Here is a 21,588-nt window from a genome sequence, read left to right as displayed (position 1 = left end):
CATCTCCAGGTATTTCATAACCATGTCCTTGAGGAGTGAATAACACCTTCTCAACCACCAACATTAGACTAATAAGCCTATAATTTCCTTTTTTCTGTCTTCCACCTTTCTTAAGGACTGGAACCACATTTGCAACTGTCCTGTCTTCTGAAACCATGCCAGAGTATATTGACTTCTGCAAAATTAACACCAATAGGTCCACAATCTCTAAAACTACCTCTTAGAACCCATGGGTGCACTTCATCCAGTCTAAGAGATTAATCAATCTTCAATCCATTCATCTTGCCTAGCACTATTTCTCTAGCAATCCGAACTGCAACTAATTCTACTCCCCAAAACCTCTGTCAGTCAGGTAAATTGCTAATTTCTTCCACAGGGAAGACTAACAAAATATTGATCAAGTTCCTCTGCCCTCTTTTTATTACCATTATAATTTCCCCAGCAGAGTTTTCCAATTGGTCCAATGTCTACACATGTCTCTCTTTTACTCCAATATATTTAATTAAAAAAACACTATTCTTTGTTAATCTTTCATAATTTCTCTTTTCTTTCCTAATGACTTTCTTTGTCGGTTTCTGCAAGGTTCTAAAAGATTCCCAGTCCTCTTTTCCCACTAAATTTACCTTCCTTTTATGTCCGCCCCTTTGCTTTTATCTTAACCCTCACCTCTCTTGTTAGCCACATTGGTGCTATCTTTCCATTGACAAATTTTCTTGTCCTTGGAACATATCTATCCTGCATATTTATTATTACTTGCAAAAATAGCTTCCAATTCTGCTCTGCTGATCCTCCAACTTGTTTGCTTTTCCAGTCAACTTGAGCCAGATCCTTTGTCAAGTCATTGTAATTTCCTTTCTTCCACTGAAAAATTGATACACCCAATATCATCTTTTCCTTATCAAATTGAAAAGAATTTCAACCATGTTATGATTGCTACTACCTAGCATCTATAATAACTTTAATTCCCTATTGACCTCAGGTTCATTGCACTTCACCCAATCCAGAACCACAGTCAGAATGGTGGGCTCATCAGCAAGATGTGTTTTAAAAAAAAGCCATCCCTCAAGCTTTCTACAAACTCTCTCCTGGGATCCAATAATCCCCTTCCCTTCCCAATCCCACCATATTAAAATTCCCCATAATTATTTTGACATTATCCTTGTGACATACCCTTTCCATTTCCAGCTGTAACTCAGTCCACTTCCCAGCTGCTGTTTGGGGGCCTGTATACAACTGCTAATATGGTCTTTCTACTCTTGACATTTCTTAATTCAACCCATGATGGTTCTACTACTGCTGACCCCATGTCCCTTCTTTCTATTGATTTAATATTATTTACCATCAGAGCCACCCCTGCACCTCTGCTTACCTGCTTATCTTTCCTATACACTCTGTACTCTTCGATATTGAGCCATGCCTCTGTAATGGCCACAATGTCATATTTTCTATAATGAAAATATACAACCAGGTCATCTACTTTCTTTCTAATGTTACATGCATTTAAGTACAGTGCCCTTAAACCTGCTACTGATATTCTTACTGTATTCCTGTTGAACAGCACTTTTTTCCGTCTGCCCTTCCTTTTTGTCATAATTGACACTTCCATTTTCCTCTTTCTGTTCTAGCTCCTTGTTTCCCTTCTACCCTAATCTCTTCACTCTCATTTTGATTCCTGGCCTCCTGCTAAACTAGTTTAAACCCTTCCCTACAGCTCTAGCAAACTCTCCTGCAAGGATACTGGTCCCTTTCTAGTTCAGGTGCAGCCCTCCCTTTTGTAGATGTCTGACCTTCCCCAGAAATAATCCCAATGATCAAGGAATCTGAAGTCCTGCTCCTTGCACCAACTCTTCAGCCACACATTCATCAGCCATAACTTGCCATTTGTACGCTGTCTAGGAAACTGCCAAAATGTTTGGCCTGGAAGTCAGCCTGAAGAAAACTGAGGTCCTCCATCAGCCAGCTCCCCACCATGACTACCAGCCCCCCCACATCTCCATCGGGCACACAAAACTCAAAACGGTCAACCAGTTTACCTATCTCGGCTGCACCATTTCATCAGATGCAAGGATCGACAACGAGATAGACAACAGACTCGCCAAGGCAAATAGCGCCTTTGGAAGACTACACAAAAGAGTCTGGAAAAACAACCAACTGAAAAACCTCACAAAGATAAGCGTATACAGAGCCGTTGTCATACTGTAAGGTAAAAACATCATGAGTTGGGACCGGAGAAGGAGTCACCCAGTACTAAGGAGTAACAGAATGCAGATGTGACCTTGTCCACTCAAGATAAGCTTTGCACTAACAAGAATGATGTGCAGCAGACTAACAGAGAAGGGTAGCAACAGTTTATTCATTGGACAATGTAATGGTATAATAATTTACTAATTATGTATCCTGAGGTATAAAAAAAACACCACTTGCTGATAACGGCAGAATGCGCCTTCTCCAACTAACACTGTTAGTTGCAAGTGTTACAATCCGGTAATAAAGAACAAAGAACCTTGATTTCGACTCAGTCTGGTGTCTGACTCACTCATTCATGAACAAAGCAGACCTAACAATTTGGTGGCCCCGACGTGATGGGTGAGTGGACACTGGACGACGGTTTCTGTTTTTCTTGACAATCATCTCAGCCGGCTGATAAAAAGGTCCAGAGAAGCCTGTTTTAACAAAATTCTCTCTTTTAAAATCTTTATGATTGTCAGTAAGAACTGGAGATCGGACAAATTAAACGACCATAATTGAAGGTCGTCACCTGCCAGGATTGTAACATGTAAGTGGTTACAGATAAAAGAAAAGTCCTTAAGGTGTTTGAGTGACATTTGATAAGTGCTTCGCCGACAAACTACTAGAGTTTAAAAAGTCTTTATTGTGTCGTTGCAAAGTCCAATAGAGTGAGAAGGTGGTCTATGAACAATTGGGGACCTGAGTTTTCTGCCCTAAACTGGTTATTAAGAGGAGAAATCTACCATGTGAAGGTTGGGCTTTGAAAGAAAACGAAGGTTCAGGCTTATTAGTCTCAATTGTATAAAAAGACTGAATTATAAATGTCCGGTAGGTATGATAATGTCTGTACACTTGAAAACTTAAGAATTTATTTCCCCAATTCGCCGTGGTGGAATACCACAGCGGACATTAGAGACCTTGAGACGACAAAAAGAGTACTCAGGGACGCCTGCCTGGTGAACAAGGACGACGACGAAAGGCTGCAAAAGCTGTGTCCGGATCAGGTAGGAGATGTCAATGAAAAAGATGACAGAATCTTAAGAGACACCGGTTTATTCGAAGTATTTTTGATAAGTTAAATGAGGGTATTCCCAGCATCACCAAGGAGATAAAGTTACGTAAATTCATAGATTGGTACAGGGAAACTGGACAAAAATATAGCCCAAAAAATTTGGTTTCCTAGTTGTAATTTAACTTTCAGACCTCTTTGGGAAAACAGAGAGTGGAAGACGAGCAATCAGAGTATACAGGACAGTCTGAGGTCCACCGGAGGACCAGACTTAGAGACTGTTTCACTAAAAAATTTTTTTCATCCGGCCTGCAAAGAGACATTTTTAAAAGCGATTTTCATTAACATAGATCCCCTAAACGGACAAGAACCTAAATTAAAAGAGGCATTAGGAAGCGACCCTGCAGCAATGGCTGCACAATTGTCTGCCAAGACCTTTGACCAAGTTATTAGGGAAATTAATCAGGAGTTAGGGCAGCGAAATACCAGTAATGTGGCATTGGAGAAACAAAAAATTCTCCGAAAATGTGTAGATCGCTGGAGGAAGATGGGGTGGTTACCCGGGAGCGCTGAGATGTTCCTCAGCTGAGATTATACCTCAGGATACGTACTTAGTAAATTATCATACCATTACATTGTCCAATGAATAAACTGTTGCTACCCTTCTCTGTTAGTCTGCTGCACATCATTCTTGTTAGTGCAAAGCTTATCTTGAGTGTACAAGGTCACATCTGCATTCTGTTACTCCTTAGTACTGGGTGACTCCTTCTCCGGTCCTATCTCATGATGTTTTTACCTTACAATACCCACACTCCTGTTCGGCTTCGAATCATGGGTCCTCTACCGGCATCACCTACGGCTCCTAGAACGCTTCCACCAGCTTTGTCTCCGCTCCATCCTCAACATTCATTGGAGCGCTTTCATCCCTAACGTCAAAGTACTCGAGATGGCAGAGGTCGACAGCATCGAGTCCACGCTGCTGAAGATCCAACTGCGCTGGGTAGGTCACATCTCCAGAATGGAGGACCATCGCCTTCCCAAGATCGTGTTATATGGCGAGCTCTCCACTGGCCACCGTGACAGAGGTGCACCAAAGAAAAGGTACAAGGACTGCCTAAAGAAATCTCTTGGTGCCTGCCACATTGACCACCGCCAGTGGGCTGATATCACCTCAAACCGTGCATCTTGGCGCCTCACATTTCGGCGGGCAGCAACTTCCTTTGAAGAAGACCGCAGAGACCACCTCACTGACAAAAGACAAAGGAGGAAAAACCCAACACCCAACCCCAACCAACCAATTTTCCTCTGCAACCGCTGCAACCGTGTCTGCCTGTCCCGCATCGGACTTGTCAGCCACAAACGAGCCTGCAGCTGACGTGGTCATTTACCCCCTCCATAAATCTTCGTCCGCGAAGCCAAGCCAAAGAGAAAGAGAGGACATGGCACAGGCAGCAATCCTGAGATTACCACCCTTGAGGGCCTACCTTTTACCTTCCTTCCTAACTCCCCAAATTCTCTCTTGAGGATCTGTACTCCTATTTATGCCATTGGTCCCCACATGGACTACAACATCCAGCTGCTTCCCGTTTCCTTCCAGGCTGCTGTGAAGTCAATCTGAGACATCCCTGACCCTGGTAGGCAATATACTAACCTGGAGTCTCAATACATTCCAACAAACTTCCTGTCTGCCTTCCTAACCAATGTGTCCCTGTAATGGAGAATTTAGACCAGCTGATGCAAGAAGGGATGCAGTTGCATCAGAAGACATCATCTCAATTCCACTATGAGGGCCAGGATGCATATTTAGTAGACACACCTAAATTCCACCATGGGGCCCAGGATGCAGTTGAATCAGTAAACATTATCCAACTTCCACCATGAGGCCCAGAGATGCAGTTGTCTTTTGTTGGTCGCAGACTGTCAGGAGACCTTGAAGATAATTAAATCATTTGTTCAAAGAGATAAGATCAGAAGTAAACAACCTTTGGGACCCACTGCTGAAGTTTGAGACTCTCCAAGTGGTGGCAACATCTCTCAGCAAGAAGAAGAACTTCAAGATTCCAAACCGACATCCCTGTCCGGGGAGGTGTTGAAGCTGCTACCGGCGCCCAGACAACCTACTACCCTAGTGTGCAGTCGTTGCCTCGCTTTGGCAGTTGGGACCAGTCCAGGCATTGATAAGTATAATTGGGAAGGGCTTGCATGTTGTAGTGTGAATTCAGCTTTAGATTTAGTAATAAAGACTTGTATAAACTGAACTGCTCTTGGTGTGTGTGTCTATTTTCTTTCGGTAGCTTGAACCCTGTGACCAATCTAAAATGAACAAAGTGAGAGGTACAAGTTTACCCAAGACAGTCCCCTATTACTAAGGCTTTCTTCTTCTCAGCCTTTCCCTTCTGAGCCAAGGAGACAGAGACTTGACTGCCTTGACTTGTTGGTAGATCATCCCCACCAACAGTATACCTATTGCCAATGGGAACATCTACATCTACACTACTTGTATCTTCCTTTTTCCTCTCCAGATAGTCACCCAGCTATCCATATCTTGTCTACTTGGGGTGACTACCTTCCTGTACTCTTCTTTATTACAGCCTCAACCTCTCAAATAATCTGCAGTTCATCCAACTCCAGTTGCCAAACTCAATCTGTCAAATGTCAAAATAAGTAGACAGAACTGAATGATCTTTCTGCAGGTGTGGTTGTCTGGGACAGGCACACCACCCCAGATCTCCCACATTCCACAGCTGGAGCAATCTCCAGCCCCAGCTCATTCCATTGACTTGTATGATAAACTTTCTTACCTAATCTTACCTCCCCACTTTCAAGCAAGCTGAAAGACAAAAGCACAATTTCAATGTCCCTGAGCCACTCCTCACTGGCCACTGCCAGGACTGTTCTTCCTTTCATGTAACCTTAAATTTATCAACATAACTACTGTGCAGCCCTAGACAATGTCACAATTTCTCACACCTGTATTCATCTATCTAATCAGAGCCTTAGGACTAACAGCAATAAATCACTTAACTCTTTAACCCTTAATAGTTCCAAAACCAGCTGAAAAGAAGATAAGATGTCCTACCTTTTTAAATCTGCTGCTTAACTGACTGACTGACATTATGCGCCTGTGTAGTAGTCCCCTACCCAACCTTAGCCTTTACAATTTAAAATAAAAATTCAACAACACTTCATTGCTTACAGTTTTCCCAGTGACTGTCCTCTCGCTCTCCTGGCTCCACACCAATATTAAATGTGGTTCCTCCAATATAGAGGTGTCTCTGGTTTGACAGTGTACGAGACCATGGACAGACATGCCGGCACAGGAATGGGGTGCAGAATTGAAATAATTGGCCACTGGGAGATTCCTATTATTGATACCGTCAGAGCAAAGGTGCTCAGTGAAGCAATTTCTCAGTCTGCATCCAGTCTTTCCACAACGGGAGCACTGAATGCAGAAGATGATCCCCACAGATTCACAAGTGAAGTATTGCTTCACTTGGAAGGACTGCTTTGGGACCCAAGTGGGAGTGAGGGAGAAGGTTTGGACGCTGTGCATGAGCTGTCATCATAGGGGTAGGTGTCAAGGGGGTGATAAGTGAGAAGGAATTAATGGATGAGGAAGCGGTTCCTACGGAAGGCAGAGAGGAGAAGGCTAGATGTGTCTGGTGGTGGGTCCATATTGTAGGTGACAGAAATTGTGGAAGATAATATGTTGGATGCTGAACAAGGGGAATCCTGTTCTTGTTACAACTAGGGGCAAAAGATGCCAGGGTAGATGTGTAGAAAATGGAGGAGATGTGGGTAAGGGCTGAGTTGATGATGGTAGAGGGGAACCTAGGTTTTTTGAAGAAGGAAGGGACATCTTGGATGATCTGAAGCTTTGACTTTAAAATGAAGTACAGCAATCTGATTCAGTAGCACTTTAATGAGTACTGAAAAGTGCAAGAACACATGGTTAGCAGTTGGTGAGAAGCCCAGGTGTCTGTTTAGGTATGCCTCCCAAGCCATAGCCATCTATTTCTTTTCCTTATAAATCCACAGGAGCTTTTTTTTCTGCCACTTTTCTGGTCACCATTGTTCACTGGATACCAGTCATGTATTCTCCTCACATCTTTTACCTTTTCAGATTGTGAGGAACCAAGGTACTTGAGGATCATCACATGAGGCCTTGCCCTTCTTCATTGAAATCTACTCTCGATTAGACCTGTAATAGATTGATTTTACTTTCAGCACAAGTTTCCACTAACCATTAAAAAAGCAGGATTGGTGAGTACTTGATGGTTGGCATTGGCTCAATGGGCCCAAGGAGCCTTTGTACATACTGCATGACTCTCTGTCTCTATGTCTTTATGCCAACAAGAAGTTGATGATTTGTAAAGTTAACAGTATTGGAGTAAACTAGAATATATTCATGAAAATCAAGTGGGAGTTTGAATTCCCATTCCAATGTGATTCCTCTCGCTGTTATTCCCATGATTCATATAATTTATTATGGACAGTTTCTTTGATAAATCTTATAAGCATGAATTTCACTTAGAGAAATGGGATTTAAAATTATTCTCCATAAATCAGTGGGCACTGGCTGACAGTGAAATACTTGCTGCTGGATGGTCTGAATTAATCTACATATGGGAATGGAAGGAGCAGCGTATTTAGGGCAGTGACTTAACATATTAATAGCATTATATCAAAATAAATTAATATAGTCACTGGACATGGAATGAATACTATCAATATCAATGAGAATATTTAATTAGAACCATACAATAGAAATATAATTAAAGGAGGAGAAAATATTCATCTATCTTTTTCATTTTATTTGTTGAAAAATCTATATATGAATTGTTCAACAATTCTAAATTAGTCACACAAATCATGACTGAGAGGAGAACAGAGGGCCCTATTTCCAGTGATACTTCAAGGGATTATCAGTCGTTTTCAGAAACATTGTTAATTAGCTTCCACAGACTGTTTCTGATCTGCTCTTGGGCTTTATGAATATTCAGCTTCTGACATTGTAATAATAGAGGGAAGTAATTTAATTTGCAGAGGGACATGGATCTGGACCTTATGGCAATGTCAGTGGGGTGTATAGTCTGTTTAATTTGCAGAGGGACATGGATCTGGACCTTATGGCAAAGTCAGTGAGGTGTATAGTCTGTGGCTATTAGAAGAGTGGTTGAGTCGAAGAGCCAGAGAACTGGAGGATAGAACAGAAGGAGAATAGTTCATAAGCGACCTTCCTCCGCCTTATTTTGGATGCCAAGAACATCACACTTGGAGTTCACTATGAAGTGATGTGTGAAGGGGCTCCATCATGCAAGGGAACTGTTATTTTATCTTTTTAGGGTCAACTGGTAACTGTCACGTGGTCAGGTAGGAATCATAGGACCTGTAGCAATCAATGGCACTCCAATAAGAATGGAACCTGTTGGAAATATGCAAAAGGTTAAATGGTAATTTTAGAGGAAAAAGCTGAATTAATATTTCAGCTCAGTGGATTTTCACTAGAATCATGTCACTCTAACTGACCTTACTTAATTTTGAGTCATTACTGCCAATAGATCCGCAATGCATATTTATAAATACTGCCAAAGCCAAAGAGTTTACATCAACCTCTGTGCCTGTTGCAACGTGAAGAACAAGACTTTGGCAGGAATGCACGGATGCTTCACGTGCAAGAAACTATTGGTTTTAGATGCCTGTTCTTGTTTTGAATGCATCTTTATCTATCTTCTGCTTTTTAATGTCGCTCCTGAAGTACAATGATTTATTATTTCTAAATGAAGGAGGCTTGCTGAGCTTTCATTTGAGAAAGTTATGACCAGACACTTTGAGGAGCATATACCCTAGAAGGCCACGCTGCAGAGTGTACCAACTCTGCTTGATGGAGGGGTAAGCTGCCAGTGAAATGGACATTGAAAAACACCATCTGTTGTTTAGCTTAAGCTCATTATATTGCTGGTGTGGAGCCCTGGTTTGGTCTACCTTCTGCACATCCACCTCTGAGTGACATTTCCCATTGTTGACGAGATTCTGGGAATGAAATATGTGTATCATTATATTGCTGGTGTGGAGCCCTAGTTTGGTCTACCTTCTGCACATCCACCTCTGAGTGACATTTGCCAATGTTGACGAGATTCTGGGAATGAAATATGTGTATCATTATATTGCTGGTGTGGAGCCCTGGTTTGGTCTACCTTCTGCACATCCACCTCTGAGTGACATTTGCCATTGTTGATGAGATTCTGGGAATGAAATATGTGTATCATTATATTGCTGGTGTGGAGCCCTAGTTTGGTCTACCTTCTGCACATCCACCTCTGAGTGACATTTGCCAATGTTGACGAGATTCTGGGAATGAAATATGTGTATCATTATATTGCTGGTGTGGAGCCCTAGTTTGGTCTACCTTCTGCACATCCACCACTGAGTGATATTTGCCATTGTTGACAGAGATTCTGGGAATGAAATATGTGTAGCATTTGACAGCTCTTTGCCTGTATTTGTTGGAATTTAGGAGAACGAAGGGAAATCTCATTTAAATATTTTGAATGTTGAAAAGTATGGACAGAATAGATGTAGAAAGGTTGTTTCCCACGGGGGGAGAGTCTAGGACAAGAGAGCACAACTTCAAGTTTGAAGAGTGTCCGTTTAGAACAGAAATGCATAGGAATATCTTCAGGCAGGGAGTGGTAAATCTGTGGAATTTGTTGCCACAGGCAGTTGTGGAGGCCAGGTCATTGATGTATTTAAAATAGAGGTTGATAGGTTCTTGATTTGCCAGATCATCAAAGGTTATGGGGTGAAGGCCAGGCAATGGGGCTGAGTGGGAAAATGGATCGGCTCATGATTAAATGGCAGGGCAGACTTGATGGGCTGAATGGCCTATTTCTGTTCCTATTTCTTTTGAACATGGTCTTACCTCATCATTGACTCCAAATGCTGTCTACACAACTCTTCAAATTTGTTCCTTTTTGCCTCCCTGATAACTTAATATTCATTTCCAGGATGGTTGGTGTAGCAGTTAGCGCAATGCCTTTACATCACTAATGATTGGGACCGGGGTTTGAATCCCATGCTGTCTGTAAGGAGTTTGTACGTTCTCCCTGAATATGCATCTGTTTTCCCCAGAGGCTCTAGCTTCCTCCCATTATTCGAAGCATACCGGGTGTGGAGGTTAATTGGGTGTAAATTGACTGGCATGGACGCATGGGCCAAAATGGCCTGTTACCGTGCTGTATGTCTACATTTAAATTTAAAGTTAAAAAAAAACTTAAATTTAAAATAATTTAATTTATTTAAATTTGATTTAAAAAAAATATTTTATTTTGATTTTCACAGACTCGCAAAATTCGAACAGTATAATCTTCCAACGTTCATACAATAGACAGAGTCTGTGCTTATCCCCATCCCTCCCACTTTCCCACTGCCCCACTCCCCAAAAACCAGTCAATTAAATTGCACAGATACAAATTTAAGTGGGGTTACAGAAACTCAGGAAAAAAATCACCTAGGCAAAAATAACCATGATGGCAAAATAACAAAGGCTAAAGTAAACAAAAATTAAAAGGAAAATAAAAACGTCTTCTGCACCTTGTCCCACTTTCTTGGTCATTTCCATTTTCATGCTGGGACGGGTTGCGTTCGTACTCCGATTTCGAAGGGATTAGGTGCTAATCGATCTATGTTCCAATATATTTCAAGTAAAGTTGCTACACCTTAACAAATGTGTTGTGGTTCTTTGTATGTGATTTTCTATAGGGGAATGCAACTCTGCATTTCCATATTCCATTGTGTGGTATTCAGATGGGAGTTGGACTTCCATGAAACCGCTATACACTTCCTGGCTACCACCAAGGCGATCTTCATGAATGGAATTTGATCTTTGATCAATATAAAACTCACTCATGTCCCCAATATCTCCCAGAAGGTACAACCCTGGATACTGTGGAAAATCCACTTTAGTGATTTTTTTTCAGAATGTCCTCCAGGTCCTCCCAAAAGGGTTTCACATTTTTAATATAGCAAGGTAGAGTGGACAAAAGTTCCAACCTTTACATCACACCTAAAGAACATTTCTGAAATTTCAGGGTTTGATTTGTGTAAATTTTTGTGGTGCAACTGGTACAAGAAATTATACTGCACCAACCTGTATATGGCATTGATGACCCCTGTCGCACTGTCCAAAATCAGGTCTTACCACCACTCTTCATTGATTATTGTTCCTTAGTCCAACTCCCATCTGTTCCTTGATCTGCGTAAACCCAGCTTCAGGCCCTCACTTTGGAATATGCAATATATCTTAGAAATAAACTTACACACATTCCCCTTTCAAATTAGAATCTCCATGTTGCTACATTTAGTGGGGTCAGAGATAGTCCAAATTCTTCCCTTAAGAAAGATCTTATTTGCAGATAGCAGAAGAATGTTGTAGGAGTTTAGAAACAGTTACTTTTTGATTATTGTAGGAGTTTAGAAACAGTTATTTTTTGATTATTGTAGGAGTTTAGAAACAGTTATAGAAGGTAGAAAAAGCAAGGAAATAGCTAAAATGTTCTTTGTGTAAAATGGCGCATGAAAAAGTAGACAAGATAACAGAGGAATTTAAGGAGATATAGAAATATGGACGTACACACAAAGGGCTTGTTTAATATGGGTGGGGAAAGGAGGTGTTAGTACGGGATAGGAGAAAGTCGGAGTCAGTCAAGAGTCAGGCGAATAGGGAAAAGTGCCAAACCAATCCAAGAAGGATAAATGTAAGAAAAATGTAAGGGGAGGTGAATTGAAAAATGTATTAAAACAAAGAAGCTTCCCGCCCTCGGTGTACTTTCCCGAGGTAGGGGGAGAGTACCCAACCTTGCAATGTCGTAAATGTAAATAAATGTTCTTTGTTCTCAACTTTTGTCTCGAGCATATTTTGTGAATGTGAAGGCACTTCTCACAACTTGGGAGCGCGTCCGGGATCACACTCCCTCCACTGACTTGTTTGAAGAGGGGTCGGTGCACCCCGGCTGATTTAGCCGGACTCCTGGTCATCGAGTGTCCAGCCAGTGGATGTAGCGAGTGATATCCGAGAAGAGACGTTGAGAACAAAAAACGGGACAGCCGTACAACTGACGTGCTGGGAAGGCTGGCCAGCCGGGTAAGACTTTATTTTTTTCCATGGGTGGGGGAGGAAGTAGGAATAAAGGTCCGGGAATATGACCGAAAGGTCCGGAAATAGGACTGACTGACCAAATTCCCCCAGGAAGCCCATTGGGAAGGCAATTGATGAATTGGGATGCGGGGAAACCCCGCAGGAAAGACAAAAAGAAAATGATTTAATATTGTTGCCATGAATGGCCTAATAATCCAATTAAGGGGTCTTCGGTATTTTGGCCAAAATACGGTTTGGATGAGGATTGGGTATGCCAGGCATTGAATACCTGGCTTTATGAGCATAGACCCGAGGACTCCGAAAGTAGAGATATCCCCTTCATGAGGTACCTTTGGGAGGTCCAGGGGGTGGAATAGGCTTTGTAAATATCCCCTTGACTAGCACAGAAGTGAGAAATTTTAAATGGGAAATGAAGTCTTTAATTGAAGATGCTCAAGCCTGTACGGAGCAATTAGATCACTTTCTGGGACCTAAAATTTATACCTGGGTTGAGTTAATGTCTATATTCAAAGCTTTATTTTCTTTAGATGAGAGAGGAATGATTCGACAAGCTTGAATTAGGTTGTGGGATCGGGAACACCAGGGAGGTCCAGGAGCAGTTGCTGGAGAGGACAAATTCCCTCTGGTCAATCCACACTGGGATAAGGGGACGGTAGATGGTTGCACCTGGATGGAAGAATACAGGGTGAACCTGATAAAGGGAGTGAGGGAGTCAGTACCAAAAGGACAGAATTTTAAGAAAGCATTCGAGGTTTCCCAGGGCCCAGAGGAAACCCCCTCGGCCTTTTTGACTAGACTGCGGGCAGCAATACAACAACATGGAGGATTGGATATAGAGTCACCAGTTGGGGAACAATTAGTTTTGACAGGATTTGTTACAAACTCAGCCCCAGATATACGAAAGAAACTTCAAAAGACTGAAAATTGGCATGAACAGGGATTATCCCAGCTCCTACAAATAGCCCAAAGGGCATATGTCCATAGGAGTGAGGATAAGCAGAAAGGAAATGCGAAGATATTAATGCAGGCGGTAAAGGAAGTCGTAAATGGACAGCAGGGAAGTCAAAGATGCCGGACCAACGGTCCGGGCAGATGGATGGGAATGAGAGAAAGAGAAGGGCCAGGATTTGAAGGATGGGACGAACCCCAGGGTCCACGACCACGAACGGGGGCTCCAAGAGGTGGTCCCAACAAAGGATGGCAGACAGGGCCCAAGATTTGTTTCTATTGTAAAAGAGAGGGACACTTCAAGAGGGAATTCCCCCAGAGGGCTAGAGACACACGATCCTATGCTTTGATGGAGGAGGAAGATTAGAGGAGTCAGGGTTCTCCCGTAAAGTCTGCCGTGGGGCTGCACGGAGATCCATTGCTAAACTTAAGCATAGGACCCCATAAAGAAGATATGATTTTTATGGTAGACTTGGGGGCTGCTCGTTCTAGTATTTTAACCAAACCCAAAGGAACAGTTTTTGATTGGAGGGTGGTTATTTCAGAGATCGGGGGATCTAACTTTGAGGTTCCTGAATTAAAGGGCCTTAGGATACAGATGGGGAAAAAGGTGATAAGGGGAGACATTCTTCTCGTCCCTCATGCGGGAGTTTGTCTATTGGGTCGAGATTTGCAGGATTCGTTAGGCATTGGGACTTGGCCCCAGGGGAAGGGGATCGGAGTCCAGTTCTGTACATTGACACAAGAAGATCACGAATTGATTGACTCCAAAGTGTGGGTGAAGAAGGGAAATAGAGGGGGGTTGGATGTTTCCCCACTTCGGGTCACATTAAAGGATCCCAATCAGACAGTTAGGCGTAAACAGTACCTGATTTCTATGGATGGAAGGAAGGGATTGCAACCCGTAATCGATCAACTACTACTGGATGGTTTGCTTGAACCCTGTATGTCCCCTTTAACACTCCAATATTGCCAGTCCGAAAACCAGACGGTACTTATCGGCTGGTAGAAGACCTACGAGAGTTAAACAAGGTAATTTTGGCTCGCTACCCCGTTGTACCTAATCCATATACTATTATGGGAAAAATAGATTCAATTACTAAATGGTTTAGTGTGAAAGACCTTTTGGGCTTGCCCTCTGGATGAGGGCAGTAGGGACATGTTTGCCTTTGAATGGGAGAACCCGTATACTGGATGAAAGAACTAGTATCGCTGGACAGTTCTTCCGCAAGGCTTCACAGAGTCCCTTAATCTGTTTGGCCAGGTATTAAAAGAAGTGTTAGAAGAAGCTCCAAAACGATTGGATTGTCAGCTTATACAATATGTGGATTACTTATTGATTATGGGGGAAGGACAAGAGTCTGTTAAACAATATACGGTGGATATGTTAAACTTTCTGGGAGAAAAGGGGTTGAGAGTAGGTGAGGTGAAATTGCAATTTGTACAGCCAGAGGTAAAATACCTGGGCCATCTAATTAGTCAGGGGTGTCGGCGAATAAGCCCGGAGAGAATACATGGCATTTTGCAGGTCCCACCTCCCAAGGATGCCCGAGAGCTCAGGAAGTTCCTTGGTCTGGTGGGATATTGCCGAATTTGGATAGAAAATTATTCTAGCTTGGTAAAATTTTTGTATGATAAGTTAGCTGGCCTAGATAATTCTCTTGTTGTCTGGACAGAGGAAGAAATGGAGCGATTTAAGAGGATAAAGAGTTGTCTCACCAAGGCTCCAGTGTTGGCATTACCTGATTTGAATAAACCATTTGATTTATTTACTAATGCAAAGGTTGGGGCAGCTACGGGTGTATTGACCCAGGAGCAAATGGGGCTCCGGCAACCAGTGGCGTTTTTATCCAAAGTATTGAACCCAGTTTGCTGCGGATGGCCGAAGTGTGTCCAGGCTATTGCTGCCACCGCTGTCCTGGTAGAAGAGGGTCGAAAAATTACCTTTGGTGCACCCATGACTGTCCATACCCCACACACCGTCCGAACTATTCTGTTACAGCGTGCGGGGAGGTGGTTGACTGATTCGAGAATTCTAAAATATGAGGCAATTTTGATGGACCGAGATGACTTGACGCTGGTTACTAATCGGGACCAGAATCCAGCAGCATTCTTGGTATCTCTGTCAAGTGAGACAACTTCTGACCAGTTAGAACACGAATGTTTGGAAATAATAGATTTGCAGACTAAGATCTGGAGCAATCTAGGAGATGAGCCTCTATGTGAGGGAGAAAGATGGTTTATAGATGGTTCTTCTCGTTGTATAGAAGGAAACCGTTACAGTGGATATGGCATAGTGGTTTGCAAAAACAGTTCCGTGATCGAAGATGGTCGCCTCCCCAGTCCCTGGTCGGCTCAGACATGCGAGTTATATGCGCTGTATCGAGCCCTCCAGGGACTACAAGGAAAAGTGGGAACAATTTACACAGATTCTAAATATGCTTATGGGGTTGTACATACCTTTGGAAAAATTTGGAAGAAACGGGGGTTGATTACACGAAAGGGCCAAAAATTGGTTCATGAAAATTTAATAATCAAATGTTTGGATGCTTTCATGCTGCCTAAGGAGGTAGCCGTGGTCCATGTGCAGGGACACCAAATAGGGGAAAGCCCCGAAGCCCGAGGTAATAGACAGGCAGATAAGGTCGCAAAGGAAGCCTCTATGGGAGAGACTATACAAATGCATGTGTTGTTACCCGTACCCCAGGAGTTACGGAAAAATCCTATTTTTACCGAGACAGAGCAGAGACAGATGGAGACACAGGGGATGTATAAAACCCGAGATGGATTGTGGTGGACAACAGACGGGATACAAGTTTTAAATCAGGCCGTAGCAAGACAGGTTATAACCAGACTCCATCAGCAATCGCACTGGGGAACGCAGGCATTGGTTGATGCCTTTAGTAGCCGGTACTATTGCTTTGGTATTTATACACTCGCTAAGCAAAGTGTTCAGGGGTGCCCCCTATGTCAACGGGTAAATAAAGCCTCCATGTGTAAGTCCATGAGTGGAGGTCGTAGCCTGACTGTGCGCCCCTTTCAGCGCATGCAAGTTGATTTCACTGAATTACCCAGGTCCGGTAATTACAAGTACCTGTTAGTAATGATGGACCACTTTACCCGTTGGGTCAAAGCTTTTCCTACTTCAAATGACCGAGCCGAAACAGTGGTTCGATTAATTCTAGAGCAGATAATTCCGCGATACGGAATTATCGAGACCATTGACTGGGATAGAGGACCGCACTTTACGTCCCGTGTGCTGCAGGAGGTCTGTAGATTTTTGGGCATAGATTGGCAATTACATACTCCATGGCACCCTCAGAGTTCAGGACGAGTAGAACGTATGAATCAGATGCTTAAACTTCAGCTCACCCGCCTGTGTGCTGAGACAGGTCTTTCCTGGCTTAAATGTTTACCCCTGGCTTTGATCCGTATCCGTACCGCTCCCCATCGTGATGTTGCCGTCTCCCCATATGAAATAATGTTCGACCTTCCTTATCTGGGCTCCCATACAGACCGGAGGCAAATGACCAATTTATATCTAAGTATCTGCAGGAACTTTCCACCGCATTGGTTGATCTGAGAAGAAGGGGGATTCTAGTGCAGACACTGCCTTTGGAATTCCCCATCCATACCATTCAACCCGGTGACTGGGTATTGATTAAGTGTTGGAAAGACGTTAAGCTGACAGCAACCTGGGATGGTCCTTATTGTGTCCTTTTAGTTACAGACACTGCTGTTCGGACTCCAGAAAGAGGTTGGACACATGTGCAATGAGTAAAACGTATTTGTCCTCCCCCTGAAAATTGCAAGGACTCCAAAGACTCAGAGTGGCAATCTGAACGACATACCGATGGACTTAAATTGACTTTGCGGAAGAAGAATTCAAGAAAATGAGGAATATGTATCTTTTATTTTGTGTTATTGTAACGGGATGTTTCTTGGTTAATGTTACGTCACCAAATCTTACTCACTGTATTAAGAAAAAGGGGGAAAAGGAATGAAAAAATCTGCCATATCTCCCTCTTCTCAGTTTGGTTGTGTGAAGTCCTATTGGAAAAGGGGCCGCACTGGGAAAGATAAAGGGGAAGTTTGGAACGTTCAGTATTTTGAGGAGTGGTCAGGTACACAGGCACAATGCTTAATTCAACAGGAAAGTCTGAACTGTTTATTCCCTGAAGGTTCCTGGTGCAGGAACGAGAATAAAATCTATACTGTCCACCTGAGTACAGGGGAGGGCTCTAAACGGAGTAGGTCTCCATCCTGCCCACCTATTGGGCCAATATGCTTAGCTCAATTGGGAAAACAGGGGAAACCCCTTGTCAGGTCATCATGGTACCTTGGTCGGGATCTCTCTAAAGTGGAGCACCAGAATACAACAGAGAGGCCTCAAGATACGCCTGCTCTGCCACAAGGTGATCCAAAAGATTTATACGAAAAGGGCAAGAAAACAAGCCAACAAACATAGGCTCGGGGATAACCTATGGGTCAATTTGCATCAACTTACAGTCCAAGAGCTTGGTGTTCGCAACTGTTGGATTTGTAGCAGACCAACCCGGGATGGAACTTGGCCATGGAGAGGTGAGCCATTAGACAATTGTACACTCCTTGCCTCCAATATTTCTACTAGTGCTTCTGATCGATCCCGTGAGTTTTGGAAGTTGGAAAATTATCCACAAGGCTTTGAGTGTTTGGTAAAAGAACACGGCAGGTACCCAAAAGGCAATTTGGCTTGCCGGCGCTGGAAAAATATCACTAGTGAAAATTGAGTTCCTGCCCCGCCTACCGGATTCCTGTCCCTTTCTAATCGATCAGATGTTCCCTGTGTACCCCTGGTTCCCATTAATGATACATCTGATCTTGCCGATGTTGGGTTTTGGAATTGCACTGGTTTCAACCCTTATCAGGCAATTCCTGTGCTGAGATCCTTCTGGGAAAATTCTAGTTCTTCCGGCTATGCACCCGACGGCTTATATTGGATTTGTGGTAATCTGGCTTATACATACCTTGAACCCGACTGGAGTGGAACTTGTTGTATTGGAATGATACAACCACACTTCCATCTTCTTCCTCCAGATTCTGATAAACATATTTCCACTCGACTACATTCCCCCATACAACGTCGTTCGGTTGAGATTGGCAGATGGGGGATTGACTGGCCCCTGAACGCATTATTTTATACTATGGACCAGCTACGTGGGCACAGGATGGGTCATGGGGGTACAGATCTCCAATCTACATGCTCAATCGTTTAATCCGTTTGCAGGCTGTCCTAGAAATTATTACTAACCAGACAGCTACTGCTTTGGATTAATTGGCAGAGGAACAGCAACAGATACGAGCAACAGTTTATCAAAACCGCACGGCCCTGGACTATTTATTGGCTGCAGAAGGTGGTGTGTGTGGCAAGCTGAATCTTTCTAATTGTTGCCTTAAAATTGATGATAATGGACAAGCTGTTAAAGACATCTCTTCAGGTATACGGAAACTCTCTCATGTACCGATGCAGACATGGCACCCTGCCATTGACTCATGGTTTTTTAAATGGTTTAGTGGTTCCTGGTCATGGATATATTCAGCACTTGTCTTCGTTGCCTTTATTCTTCTTGTCTTAATTCTAATCCCTTGTATTCTTCCTTGCCTCCAGTGTTTAGTTAAACGAGCCGTCCAACAAATCAGCCCCATTATGGTTCTGCAACAACAGAATTATGCTGAAGCAGCAGAGAACCTTCTGGAACTATGGGAAAAAGTTACCTCTATTATTTAGACAGGTTTGAAAGCGTAGCTCTTTTTAAAGGGTAGATTGTAGGAGTTTAGAAACAGTTACTTTTTGATTAATGTAGGAGTTTAGAAACAGTTACTTTTTGATTATGGTAGGAGTTTAGAAACAGTTAATTTTTGATTATTGTAGGAGTTTAGAAACAGTTATAGAAGGTAGAAAAAGCAAGGAAATAGCTAAAATGTTCTTTGTGTAAAATGGCGCATGAAAAAGTAGACAAGATAACAGAGGAATTTAAGGAGATATAGAAATATGGACGTACACACAAAGGGCTTGTTTAATAGGGGGTGGGGAAAGGAGGTGTTAGTACGGGATAGGAGAAAGTCGGAGTCAGTCAAGAGTCAGGCGAATAGGGAAAAGCGCCAAACCAATCCAAGAAGGATAAATGTAAGAAAAATGTAAGGGGAGGTGAATTGAAAAATGTATAAAAACAAAGAAGCTTCCCGCCCTCGGTGTACTTTCCCGAGGTAGGGGGAGAGTACCCAACCTTGCAATGTTGTAAATGTAAATAAATGTTCTTTGTTCTCAACTTTTGTCTCGAGCATATTTTGTGAACGTGAAGGCACTTCTCACAATGTTACATTGTAGAAATTGTATTTGTTTCTCAACTGCTCAAATGACATAAGGTGCCCCCTTTTATAACAATCCTTGATATACCTGATCCCTTTCTGGCACCAGGTGTCCAGGATTTTATTACCTAGAATTAAGGGTTTTAAATTATTCTGGGTCAAGGTGGATATCCCCACTTTCTATTCAATACATTGTTTTACACTTTTCCATGTCTGGAGTACATGCTTTAGGATGAGGCTATCTGTTACCAATGAGAGTCATTTGGTATACCACTTGTATATGAATTCCTAGGCTATTTCTTTGCCTACATAGTGTTGTCCAATTTGCACCTAAGAGTGAGGTGATAAATCTCACCTGGATTGCCCAGTAAATCTTTTGAGATTGGGTAATTTTAAACCCCCCTTCCCCACTGTAATCCTGTGTCAACTTTTCTATTGAGATTCTAGCCACTTTTCCATTCCACAGGAATTTCCTGACACACTCGTTAAGTGCTTTTAAAAAAGCCCCCCTGAGGCAATGAAATGGGTAAAGACTGGAAAAGATATTGGAACCTTGACATCACCTTCATTCTGACACAGTTGACTCTGCCCGTCAATGTTATGGGCAGAGTCCTCCATCTAACCAGGTCCTCCTCTATTTTCTGGAGCAAAGGGAGATAATTAAGTTTCTCTAAATTATGTAAATCTTTATCTAGTTTAATCCCCAGACATTTAATGCCTTCTTGCTGTCATTCAAATTGACTTCCTTGTTGGTACTGCCCATAATCCCTATTCATCAAAGCCATTATCTAATTGTTATCCAAATTTACGTTATATCCCAAAACTCTCACATAATCCTCCAGTGTGGTCTTTAGTCTGGCCAACGACCCCCCCCCCCCTCGGGTCTATAAAATATACTAACATATTGTCAGCAAAAAGGTTGTTTTTGTTTTCAACCTTGCCCATCTTAAACCCCTTTATGTCTGGATCTCACTGAATGGCTTCCACCAGCGGCTCAATTGCTAATATGAATAGTACTGGGGACAATGGGGAACCTGCCCCCCACCAGAAGCTCAATGGCTAATAAGAACAGTACTGGGGACAATGGGCAAACTTTCCCCCTTGACCTGCTCAATAGAAGTACTGGATACATCTGCCCATTTGTTAAAATTTTCACTTGGTAAAGTGCCTTAACCCAATTAATAAATGCTTTTTTAAAACCATATAACCATATAATAATTACAGCACAGAAACAGGCCAATTTGCCCCTTCTAGTCTGCACTGATCCAAGTACCCTCCTCTAATCCCACTTACCAGCACTCTGCCCATATCCCTCCATCCCCTCCCATCCATATACTTATCCAACTCTTTCTTAAATGACAAAATTGACCCTGCCTCCACCACCTTTCCCAGAACCCCATTCCACACAGTAACCACTCTCTGAGTAAAGAAGTTCCCCCTCATGTTACTCCTAAACCTTTGCCCGTCAACTCTCAACCCATGACCTCTTGTATCCATCTCTCCTACTCTCAATGGGAAAAGCCTTTCCACATCAACTCCATCTATCCCTCTCATTATCTTAAACACTTATATCAAATCCCCTCTCAGCCTTCTACGTTCCAAGGAATAAAGACCTAATTGCTCAATCTCTCCTTATATTCCAGATGCTGAAACCCAGGCAAAATTTTTGTAAACCTTCTCTGCACTCTCTCCATCTTGTTAATATCCTTCCTAAAAATCAGTGACCAGAACTGCACACAGTACTCTAAATTTGGCCTCACCAATGCCTTGTACAGTTTCATCTTTACTTCCCAACTCCTATATTCTATGCACTGATTTATATTTTATTTAATATTCCATACATGCAGTAACTCTTTAGGCTTGGCTTCATGGACGAAGATTTATGGAGGGGTATGTC

General features: G+C 42.6%; 1 long non-coding RNA gene across 1 annotated transcript; it reads left to right on the top strand.

Moving 5' to 3' along the window:
* Window positions 1-11,741: 11,741 nt before the first annotated feature.
* LOC138742632 (uncharacterized) lies at window positions 11,742-19,651 on the top strand. Its single transcript, XR_011344335.1, has 2 exons — window positions 11,742-12,380; window positions 17,068-19,651. It is a non-coding gene; the product is annotated as an uncharacterized lncRNA (long non-coding RNA).
* Window positions 19,652-21,588: the final 1,937 nt, after the last annotated feature.

The sequence above is a fragment of the Narcine bancroftii genome, chromosome 1, assembly GCF_036971445.1.
Source record: "Narcine bancroftii isolate sNarBan1 chromosome 1, sNarBan1.hap1, whole genome shotgun sequence".
Taxonomy (NCBI): Eukaryota; Metazoa; Chordata; class Chondrichthyes; order Torpediniformes; family Narcinidae; genus Narcine; species Narcine bancroftii.
This window is presented reverse-complemented; position numbering and strand designations above follow the sequence as displayed.